Source organism: Mytilus edulis, chromosome 2 (genome assembly GCF_963676685.1).
Source record: "Mytilus edulis chromosome 2, xbMytEdul2.2, whole genome shotgun sequence".
In the NCBI taxonomy this organism is placed as follows: Eukaryota; Metazoa; Mollusca; class Bivalvia; order Mytilida; family Mytilidae; genus Mytilus; species Mytilus edulis.
In genome coordinates, this window is record NC_092345.1 from 4,973,101 (window position 1) to 4,994,100 (window position 21,000).

The window sequence follows — 21,000 nt, forward strand, 5'->3', positions numbered from 1 at the left end:
TCAATAACAATACGAGTACATATTGACATTAACTCAGTCATGAATATCATATTCTAATTGCTAAATTTCTCAGAACTAAAAAAGACAACAATAAGTTATGGTTTATGCGTATCTACTGTAAAATCTGGGGACATCGTGCTTCTTTTAAAAGCAATTTTGCAGGAATAAATAATTAATGTAAAGTTAAATGCATCTTTCATACTGTAATAATATCTAAGAAGTCATTTAATTTCACACTGATGACTTTGGACCGTAGATCGCACGGTAACAACTCTTTAAAATTTAACAAACCAATTAAATCTTGTACATATTTTGAAACGCTTAAAAGTGCCTGTTATTGCCATAATCCTTATTCCAGTCTGTTAACTTATTCGCTATAATGACAAAATTAACTGCTTTTTTACAAAACGGCAAATGCTATTATCTGCGGATTTGCATTAGCCTGTTATCAACACTAATTTAATAATCGGTTATAAAAGGACTGCTTGGCAATGTGTTTATACATAATTCTACCATACATAAATGAATTAGAGTATTTGCTAACGATTTGGTAATGAAGTTGCATATTTTCGTCATGGTTTTATGGTCCTCTTGTCTTTACGCTTTTCAGCTTTTATAGCATTTTCTGTTCGATCAGTTTTTGTGGAAGCCATTAATACTTTCTAATGGTTTGTGTCTATAAAATAAATTTGTATTCAAAACGAGTTTGAGATTGGCACTCATCGCTCAATTATCTTCGTAATTGAGGGGAAATAGCGATATTTGTACACGGCCTGAGTTCGAATGGCGGAACCGTGGGCTTGAATTAATGAACTCAAAGGCTGCAATAAAAACAGAACTGACTAAAAAGCATAATAAAAGGGGTTTATTGAGAAATTGATGTTGAATATTCCATGTTTTGGTCCGTCAACTTTTTCGTAAATCTCGACATGACCGATTATTAGATTTTCTATAGAAATTTCTTCATGCATTCTAGTTGTTCGAAGACTTAATTATAGCATCGAAGGGTTCCGGAAGTAATTGGGAAAACTTTACACGGTTTTATAGTTAGTTCTTACAATCTTTTGTTCAATTTTGTTTAGGTCAAATAGGTTTACTAAAATTTAGTTTTACTAAATGCGTAATTTATCAATTATCACTGATTGGGACATTTAGAATCGGAAAACCAACTCTATAAACATTTTGTGTCAGTAAAATGCTTTAAATGTTTTGTAAAATATTTCCATGATAATCGTTTTTAAATTACGTTTTTATTTAGACATTGTGATTGTGACTTTTAATTATAAGGTTAATATTAATTGATATCTATTGATTGTGTGTCATAAAAATACATAATACCTGGTTCAAAATACCATGACTGTTGTATGTTACATGTCAATAGAGGAGGCAGAAGATACATCCCACCATTTAAAGCTCATAAGTTGAAAAAAGTGATTACGCCATGGTAAAAAACTGAAACACGATGAAATAACACACAAGTCCATACAACAATATATAGAAAACTAAAGACTAATTTACATGAAGTTATGCCTAGTTAATACCTAAGCAATACTATATTTCTTTTTTCTTTACATTTCTGAAACCAGCGTTTATGAAGAGCGTCAAACGCGCGTCTGTTGTACACATTTTGTTCCTGGTATGTATGTCGAATTTATGTTTGCAAATAGCGCTAATATATTAAGAGTGTGGTGGAAACTGTTTTCAAAATGGTTTATACAATATCAGAATATTACAACCGTCGAGTTCATATCAAATACATTAGTCAGTTTCTTTTTTCCATAAAATATATTTATATTAAAGCTGTTCTAGATAAATATTGTCTTTATTGACTCAATGACGATTCTGCTGATATCACTTAAAGGGTTAAAACTTTTGTGTTGACACAAGCTATCAATGATATCGTTATAATGTTGACTTATTTAAAACTTTTTTAGAAGACTTCAAATTTTTCGAAAATGAAGAATGTTCTCCCCATGAATATACTTTCGCTGTATTTGGCAGACTTATTTGGGTCCTTGATGTTCTGTAACTTCATATTTTATTTACAAAGAAATTACTTATATCCTTTTTGTATAACAGTTAAGGAATTATGTCAATTTAAGATACGCTTACAACATATGCTTCTACATATTTAGGTATGTCGCAACTAAAGATTAACAAGTTCTCGATAAGAAAACTAAAACATCATGTTATTCTATTCTTAGTAATGAGTTATGGTCATGAGTTAGATATATAGTTGATTGTAAAACATAAAATAGCATACCGAACTCCAAACAAAATCTAAACGGAAAGTCAAAAACTCAAACATATCAATCGAATGGAAAACAATCGTTATATATTTCTGACTTCGTACAGGTATTTCTTTATGTAGGAAATGGTGGTTTAAACTTGGTTTAATGGCTAGCTAAACTTCTCTCTTCTATGAGAGTTGCATACATTTTCATCCCTACGGTATCCTTAATTTCACGACCATTTGAATATAAGAATTGTAACCACTCATCGAAACTACTAAGTAGTATTACCTGAAAGTGAATTATTTAGTGAACTTAACCTTAACAGTAAAGGATTGTTACCTATGTTTTATGCACTAATTTTAGACAGTCTGGTATCTTAGTATATACGTACTTGAAGTACCTATTATTTTCCTGAAAATGTTTAGTTGCGCTATTTGCATATTTTATTCATACACTGTAAGTAATTTAAAGAAATAGTTTACATCACTTTGGAAAAGTGCGTGTGCTCTACTTAGGTCAAAGATGTAAACGCTGAGGCGCTGTCGTTAAACATATAAGAAGTATCCCATATCTATTTATGTATTAATGAACAACAGCATTATATATATTATATATATTTACATTATAACTTTTGAAACACATGGGATTTCTTAAGAGAATTATTTGAAAAGGCTTTCTACCTTTTATTGACATTAAAAACAAGTTCAATAGAAAAAATGACTTAAATGTCTATAATAAAATAATATAGGAAATTTTAGGTATTGTCGATTATGGTAGAAAAAACTGCCGTTTTCTAGTTTTCTAGTACGATGATGTGGATTTTAAATAGGCAAAAAAATAAATGATGAAGGTCGACAAACGGATTGGAGACTAAATGAACGTCTGAGCTGTCGTTTTAAGATGACATCAATATTAACAATACTGAAATTGTTTACCAGCATCAAAACGAGAGGTAACTGTACGTATGTTCAAATCTCATACATCCATTGAAAACATACAATTGAAGGTTGAAAAAAAACTTAAGGAATCCCTGAACTCCAAATAATTAAGGAGAAAGAGCGGGTCGTCAATGTAGTTTTCTGCTATGCGTGCATAAACTGCGAATCCACATTCAGTTAAAATGTCAACCAATTTCTGATTATGACCGGTAATCTTGTGAATTGAAGATATTAAAAGTAGGTTTCCGTCATAACTATGTATGAAAAGACAAATAGCAGTACACAAAACCCAACATATGAAACTAAAGACTGAGAACAAAAAGCTCAATGAAACAGGGATCACCATATGTGCTCCGGAGGGTATGTAGAGGTATGTTAATGTTAATTTTGAAATCAGAATGGACATCAGTTCAAAAATTGGTTTCCTAGTGTTAAAAAAAGGTTGGAGAATGAGTCCAACTTAGTTTTTTTTAAGTTATTGCCAACGGTGATGCAAATACATTGTTTTTAAACGAATGACTTACAATTAATGTATCATCAAACAGATATAAACACTTGATTGAAAACATTTTTATGTTTGTTTTCAACTTTTGGATTTTGTCATGCATTTGATAACTGAGAGAATACGTCGGTTAACCAAAAATGATTTCCAAATCTTCAAAAATAAAATTTGTGCTTATTCAACAAACGAATTTGTATAAAGAAATAAGCGGACTTTGTAAATACGTTGTTCTTAGGTATACATTATTTCTCTTAAATTTTGAACGTTTTTAAATATGAAAAAAAACGTTACCTGATGAAAGTGCTTCGGAGTTTGAAGTTTTTTTTTTAAATAGCCCCTAAAAAGACCAAAATCGGAAACGTTTCCTTATTTCCATAGAACAAAAGTTTAAAATAAGCTGTGAATTCTAATAATGATTTACACGTGATTGGTACTCTCTCGCATGAGGAAACACCATAAGGTCTTCTGCGTCTATGCAATTAGGTTGACCTTTACACTTAAAAACAAAAGAAGTTTCGATTTTACAATTGAAATGGTTTTATATATATAAAAACAGTCCACAAGTTCCAAATTGCAGACTGCTAATAATTCAAGAGCATTTAAGCTGGTCTTTTTCGTGGGTTCCGTTTTACTTAATAGTTAATGTTCTTTGTAGGGTTTATCTTATAATATCCCAAAGGTTATTCGAAACCTTTCCTCGTTGACTATTTAAAATTTGACAGTGTTTATTTTATTACATAAACGAGATCAGTCATACTTCTTTTTTGTATTTTTGTAATTCTTGATACTCTGTATTGAACATTTAAAGTAGTCGGCACTGCAGTGTTGACATGCATATCAATCATATAGTAATTTGTATCAATGTACTGTTGACAAAAATTTTAATTATTCAAAATACTAAGAATTTTCTTATCCCAGGCATAGATTACCTTAGCCTTTTTTAGCACAACTTTTTGGAATTTTGGGCCATCAATGCTCTTCAACTTTGTACTTGTTTATCTTTCTTACGTTTTTAATCTAATCGTCACTGATGAGTCTTATGTAGACGAAATGCGCGTCTAGCGTATCAAATTATAAGCCTGTTACCTTTGATTACTATCGAAACTAATGCAGTATATTTGTAATTCCTATCACTTCCTTTTCGACATTTTTCATATTTGCTCGGCCATTGACACTGCTATTGTACTTCAAACTTATTTATATTTATATGCTATAAAATTCTTTATACGTGAATAATCTTCAAACTATTAAGAAAGTCATCCCATTACTTTATTTTTATATGTTATGGTAAAAATTCAAATTTGAAGTATATGTAGATGTGAATACAGTACAGTATGACAAAACAAAATTCTATTCACCATAACAATTCCGGGCTAAAGAAGACAAAACTGAAATTAAATTCGAAATAATGGCAACATTAAATGGTAAAAGAGTATAACAGACTCAGATGTGATCATGCGTTTTGGTCCTAAAAAGGGACACAACCCAAAACGAGTTTTTAAATGATGTTCATATTAAATTTCTAAACAACTTCAAACGTTGGGAAACGCTTCTATTAGGTACAAAATCATTTTGTATCAAATATTCACAATTGATTTCACTTATTTAATAAAATAAATGTATTTAACCAATTGACTCGTTAAACACCTTAATTTCTACCTGTGTGGTAGGTTGAATCGTCTCATTCTTCCTTTTTGCCACACCTGTTAATTTGCTTATAGAAATGCACTTTTTATAAGTTTTAATATTAAACCTTCAAAAGAAAAATTGTATGCATTGCAGTACAATTTTGTTTAACCAGATGAAACAAAGTATGAAATATGAAAATAATTAAAAGATAAAAAATGTATTAAAAGATACCGAATGTAACTACAAGTTAAATTTAAAAAGGGGAAAGTCATAACATCTGATAAAACAAAACGATCGACTAAATCAACCAAAGGAATTGTTGGAACAACCGTCACATATCACTTATTAACACTATTTTTTTGACGAACTAATTGGTTCATCGAAACATGTGTAACCATACATCATAATTATATATGTATATATATATATATTATAGATTATATACAATGGACAGACTAACAAACATGCAATTAAACATTACAAAAACGCTATCAAAAACGTTTTTGTAGTTTTTTGTACAGTTAATTAAAACATGTTCACTTTCTCGATTAAGTATAAACTAAGTAAAATATAAATACAAGGGTATACAAATCGCACCACTGAATCAACTCGCACCTCGAATGTCAAAAGCCAAAAACAAACATTATAGACACACAAAAACCGTGGAAAGTCAAAAGTCTATGACCAAAAGGGACACAATAAAGTGAAAATTGCAAGGTAAATAAAACGCACAAGACCATCTTGAAGTATTTGTGTTGTCGCTTACTATTTATCTATTATACCTTTGAACCTTCTTGATTGTTTGAGAAGTAGTATACCGCTGTTCAAAAGTCATAAATTGATTGAAAGAAAACAAATCCGGGTTACAATCTAAAATTGAGGGTACTACAACAACTATAATTGGGAAACAACAAAACAACAGAACATTGAGGCGCAACAATAAAACAAACAACAATGCAACATACACAGAAACGAACAATTAGATAACTGCCGTATAGGATAACGTTTTATAAAGTCTCAGTAGCAGCTGCAAATCCACCATTATTGTATCAGTTGAGATATTTATAATCGATACGCGGTAGAATTTGGTACATTCCTCCTAAGATAACTTAAGCAATCTATTCAGAAGTTGTTTTGTTTGTTTGGTACTGTAATACATGTAATATCTTAAGTTCAACTCGAGGTATATAACTAAACATCAGATGGATGAAGCTGTGTTTGTAGTTTCTGATGAAAAATGCTTCCTCCAATATCAATAAATATGTTGTCAATTAGAAACTGGTCACTTCTTTATTAGTGAAGCATGTTGTAGCTCGTGGTCAATTTTAGAAAAATACGCCGAATTGTATCCCGAATTAATAACTTTTATAGCCTAGTGTACATACAATTAACGGCATTTTTTTTCTTAAGTGAAATATTGAAAAACATCAACATATTGAAAACAAATAAATAATATATATAGTCAGTGTGTACTTAGCATTTGTCATAAATTCTGAAATCAAACGTCTGCGGTTGTACATGTTTACGTCTGAAGAGGTCAGCTGGCTAACTTATAATAATTTCTGTGTGAACAATGCTTCTATTTCTCAATGGAAATGATTACAGATCGTTCGAAACTGATCAATATGGTCAAAACATGTACTTTTTAAGCTTTAGTTCCCGTTTATTTTATTCATTTTTTTTTCTTTTGATTTAATACCTCTTAATATTGTTATTTTTCAGTACATTTCCGTAGGATTTGATATTAACCTAGATCAGAATGCTTCCTTGTAGAAAACTATACAAATAATGCATTAAGATTATTAAGCTTTTATTAAAGAACGCCAATTGGATTTTACTTAACTATATTATCTCTAGCACGTACATTGTATTTGACAAAGACGTAAATAAAGGGCAACAACTCCAGTTTAAAAACAAATATAGTTTAAATTCTTATGATATAGACTTAACAATAACCACATATAAAACTGACAATGGCATGATAAAACAAACCCAACACAAACTATAACACATATGAAAGCGAATAGCTTCTAAATTGCTAACAAATATAACGAAACGATAAATATGTTATATATATTAACTTTTGGTTTTACAATTTAAAACCAGTTGTTACCTTTTGTTGATTCCTTTAGTTCGGTAGTTTTGCTATTTTACACTTTGATATATTTTGTTTCTTCTAAAACTTTAGCAGCCTTGAGCGTACGTGGTGAAGAATAATCCAGATAAAAAAAGTTTTGTTCGTCCTGAAATCGTTGGCATTATTTTATTAATATATGTATCTAAGTGTGTGTGTATGAAAGACACACCAGTTCCCTTGAAGTGTTGGTTTGTGGTCCTGAACCCTTCAAGTAACATTCTATTATTTTGTATCAGTCTTGAAAACATGACATTTTATAATACAATCTAACTGGCTTATTTTATAATAGCTGATATAAACAAACACATCTTAAAAACCAGGATTAATGTTTTATGCACTAAACGTCCGTTTCGGCTACAAAAGTGTCACCAGAGAAACCCGGATCAAAAATGTAATAATTTGTTAAAAAAAAAAGTACGAAGTTGAAGAGCATTATAAAAGGTTTCGCCAAATACAGCTTCCGTAGTCTATTTCTGTGGTAGAACATTCTTATTATTTAAAAAAGAAAAATCGAAGTTTTGAGATATCTGACCCCTATAAAAGTGACGAAACAAGTTATTACCGTTCTATAATGACAATTAATATATTTGGTTAAATGATCTGAATGTAAAATCTTTAAATATCTATACATGTTAGACTATGTCATAACCTTATATAAACCTATCGTGGTTCCATAAAAAAGACAGTAAAAAGTAAAATCACATTAAATACTGAACACCGAGGAAAAGTCCCTAATCAAATAGCAAAATCAAAAGCTCAAACACATCAAACCAATGGACAACAACTGTCATATTCTCGACTTGGTACTGACGTTAATTTTCTGACTGATTTTGGTTTCCTTTTAGTCCTATAGATTCACTGAGTTTAACTTTGTTGTACATATGGATTTTCAATATATATATATAGAACTTTCGATACTTGCATGTAATTCTTCTAGTGAGGTTTTTCTATTCTGTAATATTGTCATTTTGTATTAGAGAAATACAGTTGTTTACAATTTACAATGTTTTATATTTGTATAATTGAAAAGGGCTTTGCTTTGGAATATCATACAAGGAAAGAAAGAAACATTCTTTTAAACTAAAAACATAACTGATGCATAAATATCTTTAATGACTTCTGTTTGAAATGGTAAAATATTTGAGGGGCAAAATTGGTGCAGCCGTTATAATGCTTTTCTTAGGTTTTTGCTTTTATGAAAACTACAATTTTAATTATAAAACATTTTAAAGCATATTTATTTTTTTAGATTATTTTGTCAGTTTTAATTAGCAATTTGTCTTCATCAGTCTTTATGGAAAACATGTTACAATTCATCTACGACAATTGTAAATCTTTTCAGATTTATGTATAATTTTTGTACTTACACTTTTGATACTTTTTGTCTTTTTCCGAGTTCAGATGCAAATAATTCGCAAATATTCATGTCGAAAAGTGTTTAAATTATAGCAAAACAATATTATATTATTGACAAACATGAGAGAAGTAAAATACGTATATGTAGGATTGACTGTTTTAGTTGTGACTGTAAATGTCTTTGTTAACAAAAGTTCAAGAAAAGTAATAACACATGAATATATTGATAATTGTGGCACTAATGCTGCTCTATATTTCTATTTTCAATATTGCTTCTAAAGTGTCAATCCCAATCGAGAACACATATGTGAAAAGAAAAAGTGTCAAAAGGTTAAAATTGACAGAAACAAGCAATCATTACGATACAAATGCATCCAATTAGCGGACAGAACTTGGTAAATTATAATATACATTTGCATGATATTTGTTCGTTTAGGGTGCTAATGACTATCCCATTATGTAATTGTATTTAAAATTCAACTGGCACTTAAAGATATAATTATTCCGATCTTAATGACCTTTATGTCAACATTTAATGGAAACTTTGATCTAAACATAAGAGCCGATGTCACGGTATAATCTTTACAAGAGATCAGTATATGTAATGTAACACATATTAGGTCTTACGACACTCTACAATGCTATCATTTCCTGAATATCGTCGCAGATGGTATACCCTCACATGTGTACTGTATTCGTACCTTGTTCACCTTGCAAATTTAATGCCTCACCAATTCATCAGAATGGGACAGTTGAAAAATTGATTTGATTTTTACCGTATGGTAGGTCAGTAAGTGAAGATATTGCATATTTATATATAGTATACTTCTCCTCTCCATGGTGGCCAATTCAAAGTGAATCAAGTGTATAGTAAAGCATTTTCATGGATCGTGCGCCACTAAATCGTTGTAGGTTCATACCATGTAACGAAAGTGAATTTAAATTCATTATTCAATGAGCCTTTATTATGCCTCATTAGAATTCAGAGTTTAAGATTTAATGAAAATCTATTTCATGAGTAATGACAATTGCTTGTGAATTGTAAAGATAAACCTACATAACATATTCACGATTACAAAATGTTAAATTGATAACCTGCTGAAGGCAGGGGTTGTCGCGCATGTTTGGGTATAATTGTTCCGAATTTTATTAAATATTTATTCACCTTTTTTGTCACCGGAAACGGATCTTAGAAAAATGAACCCATGCATTAATACACTAAAAAAAGACAATGATGATATTAATAAAATAAAGTCTGAATTATAAATATATGACAGTTATTCAAAACATACACATATATATATACATGTATAAATATATGACAGTTATTCAAAACACACACATATATATACATTTATAAATATATTTTTATTTTTATTTTTTCGCCATTGGAATTTATAAAAATAAAGTTGAGAATCTATACTGGCAAAATATTCCGGGTTAATTTGTTAAAGCCCTCTCAACTGATATATTTAAATATTTTTTATTTTTTAAATTCTAAGGTTGTTACGCTTGCTAGTAGTGATAATTCTAAGGTTGTTACGCTTGCTAGTAGTGATAATTCTCATGTATTTCTGCATTTTTAACTTTCCAAACTGATATTTCTAGTTTGTCCTTGTGACAATAAGCCAGCAAAATCATAAAATAAACTGCAAAATATGTACGTCTGACTTTTGCCAAGTTCAACACTTAAAGTTTTCAAAGAAAACGATTTGTCTTTTTAGTTAACAATATTATTGTGTTTCTTATTATTTTTATTTTTTTATTATGTTTAAATCGAACACTTTAAATAATCCAGGGAACAGTGCTCCACGAAGCATTTTGGAAACCAATATTTGTTTTCTTTCTCTGGTTGAAGCACAAGATATATATGCAATGTTTATATTTATTACTTTGCCTACATTAATTAATTTATTATGTTATGGTTGTTTGAAAACGATTCTATGCTCAAATGTTATTTCGTTTTATATTGAAAAATTCGCAATATGATTACAAAATAGATTAAACAACACCCTTGTGCAGTACCTCTGTGAAATAAACAGGATTAAACTATATTAAAACCTCTTTTCTATAGACCATCTTAATGATATTTAGAAATATAGAAATGAATTTATTAAATTAAATTGGTGAATACTCTGTCAGTTCAGGTTTTTTATTTAAAATGAAATTGACAACTTCACGGATGAAATTCATACTTGTTGGCATTAGCTTGAACTAAAGAATATTCATAATGAGTTTTAATCTTATCGTTTTTATTATTCCTAACATCATGTGATTAACAATAAAGAAAATCGGATTGTACCCAGGGAATTATGATGCAATTGTAAAAAGAAAAGAAAAAAAGATCAATTTTAAGAACTCACTGAAAGCAAACAAATTTGAAACTACTATTAAGTAACTTAGATACATTACATTTCAAAATCATTCTTATTAATTCTTTTTTCATAAAAGATGTTTAATGGTAAAAATCTGAACAAAATTGGTTATAAGGTTTAGCAGGTTTCAGAAAATACGATTACCTCTTAATTCTGTTTTGAAATAGGGATATGATTTTGTTTGCTTTCGAAAGGGAGATTCCTAGTTATTATTTTTTATAATCCTGTAATAAGTGTAAATTAAGCATGAACATTTTATGAAGATAAAAATAAGGAGACCTAGTATGATTGCCAATGGGACAGGTATTCACTTGTGTTCAGGTGTAGTGATTATAAACAAGTATAGGCAAACATGTCCATCAACAATTAGAAAAAACATCATGCCGTATATTGGGCATCATCACAAAAAATTTGAAGCAATTTTCATCTCAATTCATAACGAAACAATTGATGAAATAAAAGTTTGACAGACATGAACGAACGACAACCCCTTAACTATGCTATGTGTTTAATTTTAGAAATGCTTGTGATGCTGTTAAACATGTTAGGCGTCACAGTACATTTATTTTGGTATTTTAAGTTTAGAAAATAGCATGAAGCAAAAACAAGGTTTTTTTTAAAAAGGGATTACAGACAATATCATGGTCAACACGGAAAACTAATATAAAGACGGACAAGTTTTCTTATTTGTGGTGTTTAAGACTTTTATAAGGATGTACGGAGACAGAAACACTTAGAACGGATTCCAGATGAAAACACAGTATTATCTGGCCTTCCTCGGTTTCTGGTTGTCCTTTTTAAAATTTGTTTTCTCTCATAAGTTCATTCTTAACTTATGAACTTATTGCGACATACTTGATTGTGCAGATTGGACAGTTTCTTAATATATAGAAAGGTATAACCTTGCAATCAGAGTTTTAGGTGTTTTACTGTTGTCATTTCGAAAAAATAGATCATTGGGATATTGATCCAAATATGATTTTTCCCGTACGTAGTCGAAATACACTAGGAAAGGTACTTCAACTACGATTTATTAATAAAATCATTTTTTGAATTTTTGAAATACTTAGGCTTTTCTACCTCAGGAATAGATTACCTTAGCTGTATTCGGCAAAACTTTTAGGAATTTTGGTGCTCAATGCTCTTCAACTTCGTACTTTATTAGGCTTTTTTTTTTTTTTTTTTTTTTTTTTAACTTTTTTGGATTCGAACGTCACTGATGAGTCTTTTTGTAGACGGAACCCGCGTCCGGCGTAAATTCAAAATTTAATCCTGGTATCTATGATGAGTTTATTTCCAACTAATTTTTTTACAGTCCGGTTCTAGGCTGTTTTGTTCCACCACTATCCCCGTTTAGGGGTATTTTAACTGGGATGGAGGTTGACGCATGTCTACATGTTTGGTGCTCGTCTCCAGTCAGTAGTCTGTTATTCACTGATAGTCCTATATTGTTTTCTATGATAAGTGGTTTTTTTATTGTTTATCATTAGTGGTTGTTTTTCTCATTTGAATTGTTTTCATGTCGGTTTCTTTTAAGGCTAACAATGAGGTATTGGGTTTGTTCATTTTTGAAGACCGTACGGTGATATGCAGCTTCCTAAATTTTTATTTAATGCTGGTGGATTGTTATCTCATTGACAATCATACCGCATCGCCTTATCTTTATTGAAAAAAAAATAAAACAAAAATAAAACAAAAGTTAATTGATATTTTCTTTCATTTCTTATACATTTGTATCTGTATATTGCTTTCATTTCTTGTAGATTAAATTCAAATTACCAATATCTTTTATTCTTGTTGAACCATGCATCAAACTTATTCATCCTCATTCTAATAACAAAACAAGAAAGACGAACTTGCACTTGATTGAATCAAACATACTTTAAAATCGGGGTACTTAATATTCATCTTAATTTCCATTCAAATCTTAAGATATTTCTATTTAAATAAAACGGAAAGATGACTGCTCGATTGAAAGCTAATAGCATTTTAATATCTCCTGGAATTACTTTAATTAAATTCAATCAAATTAAAGCGTAACTTTTTGATATTAATCTATTGTTTTTACATGAATAATAACCGTACGGATTATGTCCCGCGACTTCTTCAGCGATAATATCGATACACAATTAATAGGAATGCATTAGAGTTTTCAATCGCTTGAAATGGTTCCTACATAAAAGACAATGTTTTAATACCGGAAATCACGAAGATGTCCTAAGACATTCAAAGGATATATATATAAACCAATCATAATTAATAGTCATCATTAAATCTTACGATCGGCTTAACTTTCTAAGCTTTGGTCGATTGACACTTTCCTTATCTTCATGTCACAAGAGCGCTTCCGGTGTATCGAGCCACGAAGGATGTTAGTAACACCGGTAATCTCTGTAAACGAAAGTTAAATCGATTAATACCTGGTTAAGAACCCATTTAAAAGACTTAAAGACGTTTAATGGAAGCAGTTGAAGACACCATTACCGGTGTATTTTCAATAAGCGATCTTCAAAGATATTGATAATATGGAGATGACGTTCCGGGTGTGAAAGACTTTTGATTTATCTTTACTGAAAGGAAATGTTCGACTCTTGGCATGATGATAATCGTATTAGTGTTATCAGGAAAATGTCATACGCTATTTTCACCTGAAAATAATCTTTTTCTTTTAGGATCACCATGATGCACATTAATTAAATACTAGAAGATATGTATCGGAGTTTTATTTATCAATCGATTGCTTAAGATGTTGCTATTGATATTCAAATGAGCATTAAACTTACAATCAATACTGTATGCATTCATTTTTTACGAAAAAAACATCAAATTCTTTAAAATAAGTTCGAGCTACATGTTCTGGCAAATCAATTTGATAGAATTCTTAAGTGGGCTTAGATAAAGCTTTGATTTTTTAAATACCGGTACTAAGGATTGTCTACACATGACTGGATTACCTAAGCTGTATTTTGCAAAACCGTTTTGAATTTTAAGACCTAGGTGCTCTTTAACTTCGAACTCTATGTCGCTTTTATTTTATTCGAGCTTCACTGATAAGCCTTTTGCAGTCGAAAGGCGCGTCTGATGTACAGAATAAGCCTGGTATCTAGGATGTGTTTATTTACATGTAATGCACCAGTTCGTTGCAAAATATGGATGCTTTTTTTGCTGCCTCATTAATGCAAACATCCTGTCAATTCACTCATATAAGAAGTGTTATCATCTGGTATATAATAATGGATCACTGACCACTGGTCGATACTGGTATACACTTACACATACATAGGAATGATTTTGAGAACATAGTGTAAGCAATACTGGACACTGAAAATTCAGTGATATTTAGATACTTGCTTAATAATAATACTCATCACCCATGCACAAAAGAGGGGCAAAAGATACCAGAGGGATAGTCAAACTCATAGATTGAAAATAAACTGACAACGCCATGGCTAAAAATGAAAGACACAAACAGCCAAATAATAGTATAGAAGACACAACATAGAAAACTAAAGACTAATTTACACGAACCCCACCAAAAACTGGGGGTGATCTCAGGTGCTCTGGAAGGGTAAGCAGATCCTGCTCCACATGTGGCACATGTCGTATATAATATAGCAATCTGAAAATGTATCCTGATGTATATGATTAACCGGATTAATCTCTGTCTATATATTAAACTATTTTGTTTAAAAAGAAGTTAATACTGTTTTATCGAAACCAATAAACCAACATTTAACACAAAAACAAACAAGAATGTGTCCATAGTACACGGATGCCCCACTCGCACTATAATTTTCTATGTTCATTGGACCGTGAAATTAGGTGAATTATAATTAGAAAGATCATATCATTGGGAACATGTGTACTAAGATTCAAGTTGATTGGACTTCAACTTCTTCAAAAACTACCTTGACCAAAAACTTTAACCTAGACGGACGGACGAACGGACGCAGAGACGGACGGACGAACAGACGGACGGACGAACGGAGGCACAGACCAGAAAACATAATGTCCCTCTACTATCGTAGGTTGGGTATAAAAAAAAACTAAACCTATACCCCCTTCCTCCCTATAAACTTGTTTTTAAATTTCTTTTTAATAACATTTAAAAAAAGAAAAGACAGCCAACACCTTGGCCAATTGCTAATGCTATCTAAAGTCTATTTGAAAGTACCATAAAAGTATCATATAAAACATGCATTTATAGTGTTGTTTAAAAAAAATCAGCGAAAGTGTCCAACCTTAACAGATGGGAAAATTATATAACCCGGTGCACTGGACCGTTTTGTGGTAACTGACAGTGGTGATTATTGCGATAAAATTTACACTTCTGTCAGGTTTTTTTACATGATGAAAAGATATCGTTGACAGAATTAGCGAGAAAAAGATGTAAAAAGACAGGGTTTGTATGATGAAGGTGGTGATTTTGTTGATATTAAGAGGAGGTCAACGTTGTAAATATTCAAAAGGGACAATAAACACAAAATAAAACCATTGGAAAGGAATATCATATAACCAATAAAGGCTTTCACATTTAATTATAATATACCTGTCAGGATTTGTTTAATTATTTCTTTGTTAAGATGCATGTATTATTCATTGACAGAATAAAGTTTAAAATAATTGCTTATAAGCGCCCAGCAAAACTAATTTGTTTTTATATAGTAATGTATATAAAGGACATCTTGAAAATAGTTTGCCTGTTCCTTTATACTTATTTTTTGTGTTGTACAAATCGACACGATGTGATGCGCACAACCATTATTTCACATGTCTCCCCATTGACATAAACACGATGCCTCGCGTGGACAAAAGAAAACTATATATTTGACCGTTATAAAATTTTAACTGAATCAATATATTTTAAAAGATGAATTGAAGTCTAAATAATTCGGGAAATACCCTCCTGATTGTTGTTGGTGACATTAATTTTATTACTGGGGGGGGGGGGGAGGGGTAAAGGAGAAACTAATGATTCAAAAGTATTTCTTGAGTAAACCATCACACGTAAAGAAAATACCACTGTGTATTTAATAATTTTGAATATAAATGTCTATTGACCTGTAGAATAAAATGTCGTTTTGGAAATTTTATACTGTTTTACTTTACAAAAGCACTAGCAAAAGTTCATATTTCGTAGAGAGAAAAAAACTCAATTACCGAGATGGATTAATTAAGAATTATTTGATGTAAAAACACAATATAATCTTTGTAAGTGAGTTTATGAACAGATGTTTAGAGTATGCTTGATTTACCGCACCGCGAGATGTTGTGCCCATTTTATATAAACAGACAGATTTTTATTAATTTTCGATGATTTGTTAATGATGAAATCGCATGTGATAAATATAAACACTTTAAAAACAGATTATTTCTTTTTTATTCATATCAAATATTCCTTTCAACACGATACTTCAAGGTTAATTCCAAAACGTTTCAATAATGCAACTAGCATGAGGCGAAATTATGCATAAGGAAACCCTTCAACTCTCAGAAAAAAAGTTCTAGAAAATATGTCCATGTCTATTTTTGAGTAGAGATCTCGAATTTTTGATGATATTTTTGTTTCGAAATGTGATAGTGTTTTTAAGTATTATGTATTTTCAAATATCAAATCAAAATAACGACACGTATTACATTCAGGAAATTAGGTAAATCATACAAGAGGATTCTTAAAAACAAAACCTGCAACGCCTTTAAGGAACTGATCAGGGGCCATAAGTAGGAATGCCAAATCAAGTAAAAAGTTAAGGAGCATTAAGCACATAACATATTTGGCAAAGGCGACTTAGCCAATCTATCTTTTCATGGGGGGGGGGGGGGGGGGGGAGGGGTAGAAATTATACAAAATAAAGATTCAACATTAATAAACATTAAATTTGTAGAAAATGATAAATTCAATGAAATTTTATGTAATAAATAAGTAAGTTCTCCCTTCACCATATTGACATATATGAGGTATATAAGCCGGAAACTCACAGCATACATTTGTGCATATAGAGGTAAATACTACAAGATATCCACTAAGGACAACTAAATATCCACAATATATCTTCCCATAGATATACGACAGGACTGCTATATACCACAAGATATCTACCGTAGACCAAAGGACAGATGAATACAACAAAATATCTTCCATAGACCAAAAGACAGCTAAACGCCACAAGATATTTACCATAGACCATATGACGTCTAAATACCACAATATATCAACCATAGACTAAAGGACCAAAGAATATTACCACGAAAATAATGTATATGTGTAAATGCAACTATGTCTCCTGATAAACAGAGATTTGTTCAATATTATACATACTGCACATTTCTAGCAGTTTGCGGAAGTGCATTTTCAGACAGCCATTATTTCAGTCTGTCACCAAAAACCTCATCTTTCAATCCACCGATCAGATTTGGAAACAATATACATCACAATGTAAAATAGGAAATGTCATGGCGCTACCATTTCAGTGTTTAAGTGCTCAAACAGACATTTATCTTCCTTGAGTAATCGGACATTTCTGTTCACGTCTTCAGAGAGAAATCAAAGACATAACTATAATTGGAGCAATTCATTTATTGGAAGGAAGCATGATAAAATGTTATACTTCAGAAAGACAGTTTGATTCTTCTGCTAATACAGAATTACAAAATAATTGCTGTATAAGTGAAAGCAATCTTTACATAATGTGATTTTTGTTGTTCATGCAATTTAATTTTAAGAAAAGCAAGATACTTCATGTCATTTAAGAAAACATCCTAAGTGGTTTCTATTGATTTGCCGGAAAACAATGGGCGATGGACTGTATATTAGAGACATTAACAACCTAACAACAGATAATTCTTATTAAGCGATAGACCGTAAAATAATGGAATGAAATCATCTCAAGTTTCATCACACATAACAGGAAAATAGTCAAAATGCGTCGTTTAATGCAGTTTTTGTAACATTTTTAGAATTGATGTGATTCGTAAGAGACTATTTGCATCGCTATTCACGCTAGATGTCATGGCTTGTTTACCTCAACCAACGGACGACTGATGTATAGTGATACTTGAGAGTCGAGTGGACCGAAACTCCAATTATCGAAAGTTTATACAATGAATATTATTATCGAATACAATTAAAGGATCTTCCACTAAATCGCAAACAATTATTACTGATGTAAATTGTGTTAATGGCATACGTTTTCCTAGCAGATTTGTTATTTAAAGAGAAACACGTGCTAGCAGAAGGCTATCAAAATGGTGGCAAGGATTAGAAATTTGCCTGTTTGGTAGAATAGACATTTCTTAACGATTATGATCATGTTTAAGTTTGCTAAGTTAATTAACCGAGATCACAAACACTCTCTTCTCTTCTCTGCCTCAACTACAATGAAAGAGGATTACTTTTCGGCAAAGGTCGATCTAATGAAAAAAAAAGAAATAAATCATTTAATAAGTGGAGGAAGGGCCAACAGTATATTTTCTTTAATACGACAATAGCCCAGTGGTACATGCATATAATTGGTACATGTAGATATATAATGTTTAACCCGAGACATTAATAAATCATTAATCATCGGTATGCATAGGAATCGTTAATTTAGTGAAAATACTGAGGAGAACACTTAATAGAAGATAAATAAAATTATAAACAAAACATCCTAAAATATTTGCCAATATAACAGAACACACCAACTGCCACCAAAATTACCAAAATTTAAAACAAGGAAATAAAGACTGTTTATAATATGAAAAGTAACCTGCTCTTTACAATAGGATGCTGGCTAGCCACAGCTGATAGTTGAATACTGGCACTAAAGAAAACACAAACTAAATGTTTAGCTTATAAATAAAAAAAATCTTCGTCTAGAGCAACAGTGTAAGTACAAAAAACCGTGTTATAAAATGTTTCAATATCAACTTATCTATATATTCGAAATAAAGTACCGATATATCGTTCAAGGTGAACAAAATATTGGTATTAAAAGAGGGACAAAAGATACCAAAGGGACAGTCAAACTCATAAATCTAAAACAAACTGACAACGCCATGGCTGAAAATGAAAAAGACAAACAAATAACAGCACACACGACACAACATAGAAAACTAAAGAATAAACAACACGAACTCCACCAAAAAACTAGGGGTGATCTCAGGTGCTCCGGAAGGGTAAGCAGATCCTGTTCCACATGCGGCACCCGTCGTGTTGCTTATGTGATAACAAATCCGGTAAATAGTCTAATTGGTAGGTCACATTCAGGAAAGGGAAGGGGATTGTAGTTACGACGTAAGGAACTAATCCGATATCATTTGTGATACGATTATCCCATAACGGTCAACCAACTCGTAATGGCGTCCGTAAAATTTACGAAGGGATGATTTCAACTTCACCATATGGAACTCTTGGTTTAATAGCTTCCTTGTGAGCAGCAACCCTCTATCAAGAAAATCATGATAGGAAATGCAAGCACGGGAATATCGTATCAATTGGGAGATATATACCCCGTATGCAGGTGCTGCTGGAATGTTGCTACTTAGAAATGGAAAGTTCACAATTAGAAAGCTGAAATCCTCTCTTTTGTCGTAAAGTTTTGTTTTCAACCGACCCTCATTGTCAATTTCTAGATGTAAGTCAAGATATGAGGCCGACTTAACTGTATCTGTAGTATTAGATAGCATCTGTACACTTTGTTGTTCTATTGTACGTTCTATTTTGGTAACTCTATCATATCGGTGATGGACTGAGTAAATATCAAATTTGAAAGTTTTTCTCGAGACCTTGAGTCGTTTTCACAAAACCACTTACGACTAAGATTGATCGTAAGTATACTAATTCGTTAGTTTTATATGTTGTGTCATGTGTACTATTGTTTGTCTTTTCATTTTAAGCCATGGCGTTGTCAGTTTATTATCGATTTATGAGTTTGACTGTCCCTCTGGTATCTTTCGTCCCTCTTTTAAGATAAATCTTAGTCGAACGTTTTTATGTGAAACCGACTCCAGGTTCCATTCTGAGTTCCGGAATACACACACAGATGTTTCAGACGACACGTTCAGTTTTATGACGTCAATCACAAATATTCCCCGTTTCAGAACTAAACAAACTGGTTCTATCCACAATTTTCTACATAAGAAAATGCCTGTACCAAATCAGGAATATGACAGTTGTTATTAATTCGTTTGATGTGTTTGGGCTTTTGATTTTGGCATTTGATTAGGGACTCCGTTTTGAATTTTCCTCGGAGTTCAGTGACTTTTTATAGATAGTGTCATTGTTATGACCTAAAATTGAAAATATTCGTGACGACATTATTTGAATGTCCATTGCTTATAGAACATTGTAAGCCAGTCATCTGTTCGCTGCATTTGAAATATGTACATAGAATTCTTGAATTTTGAAAGGTCATTTTCTGGAAATAAAATAACAACGTTGATATGATTGAATAAAAATATTTATGGAAAATAAATTGCTTTTAAATCTTCATTTAATTTACTTCTGACTTTTTCTTTTTTTATTTACTCAAAAAGGTTTTATATTGTGTTCCTTGATTTAATTGAATGTTTTTACATCATCGTCTCCTCGCGTAAATTTAAGCATTGCAAGTTACAATTCTAACTGAATGACTAAATTTCAATCTAGTAGAAATATAAAACTGTATCACAAAATCTACATTTCCACAGGGTTATTAATTTTTCCGATTGGAATTTACCATTTGAAAAACTAAGACGGCACTTAAATTCAGATCAAAACCCAGCATCTATTTAAGAGCATTTTCCCGTCGACATAATGTCTAATTATAAGACTCTGATCAAGTCGGTACTTATTAATAGAGAAAAAAAT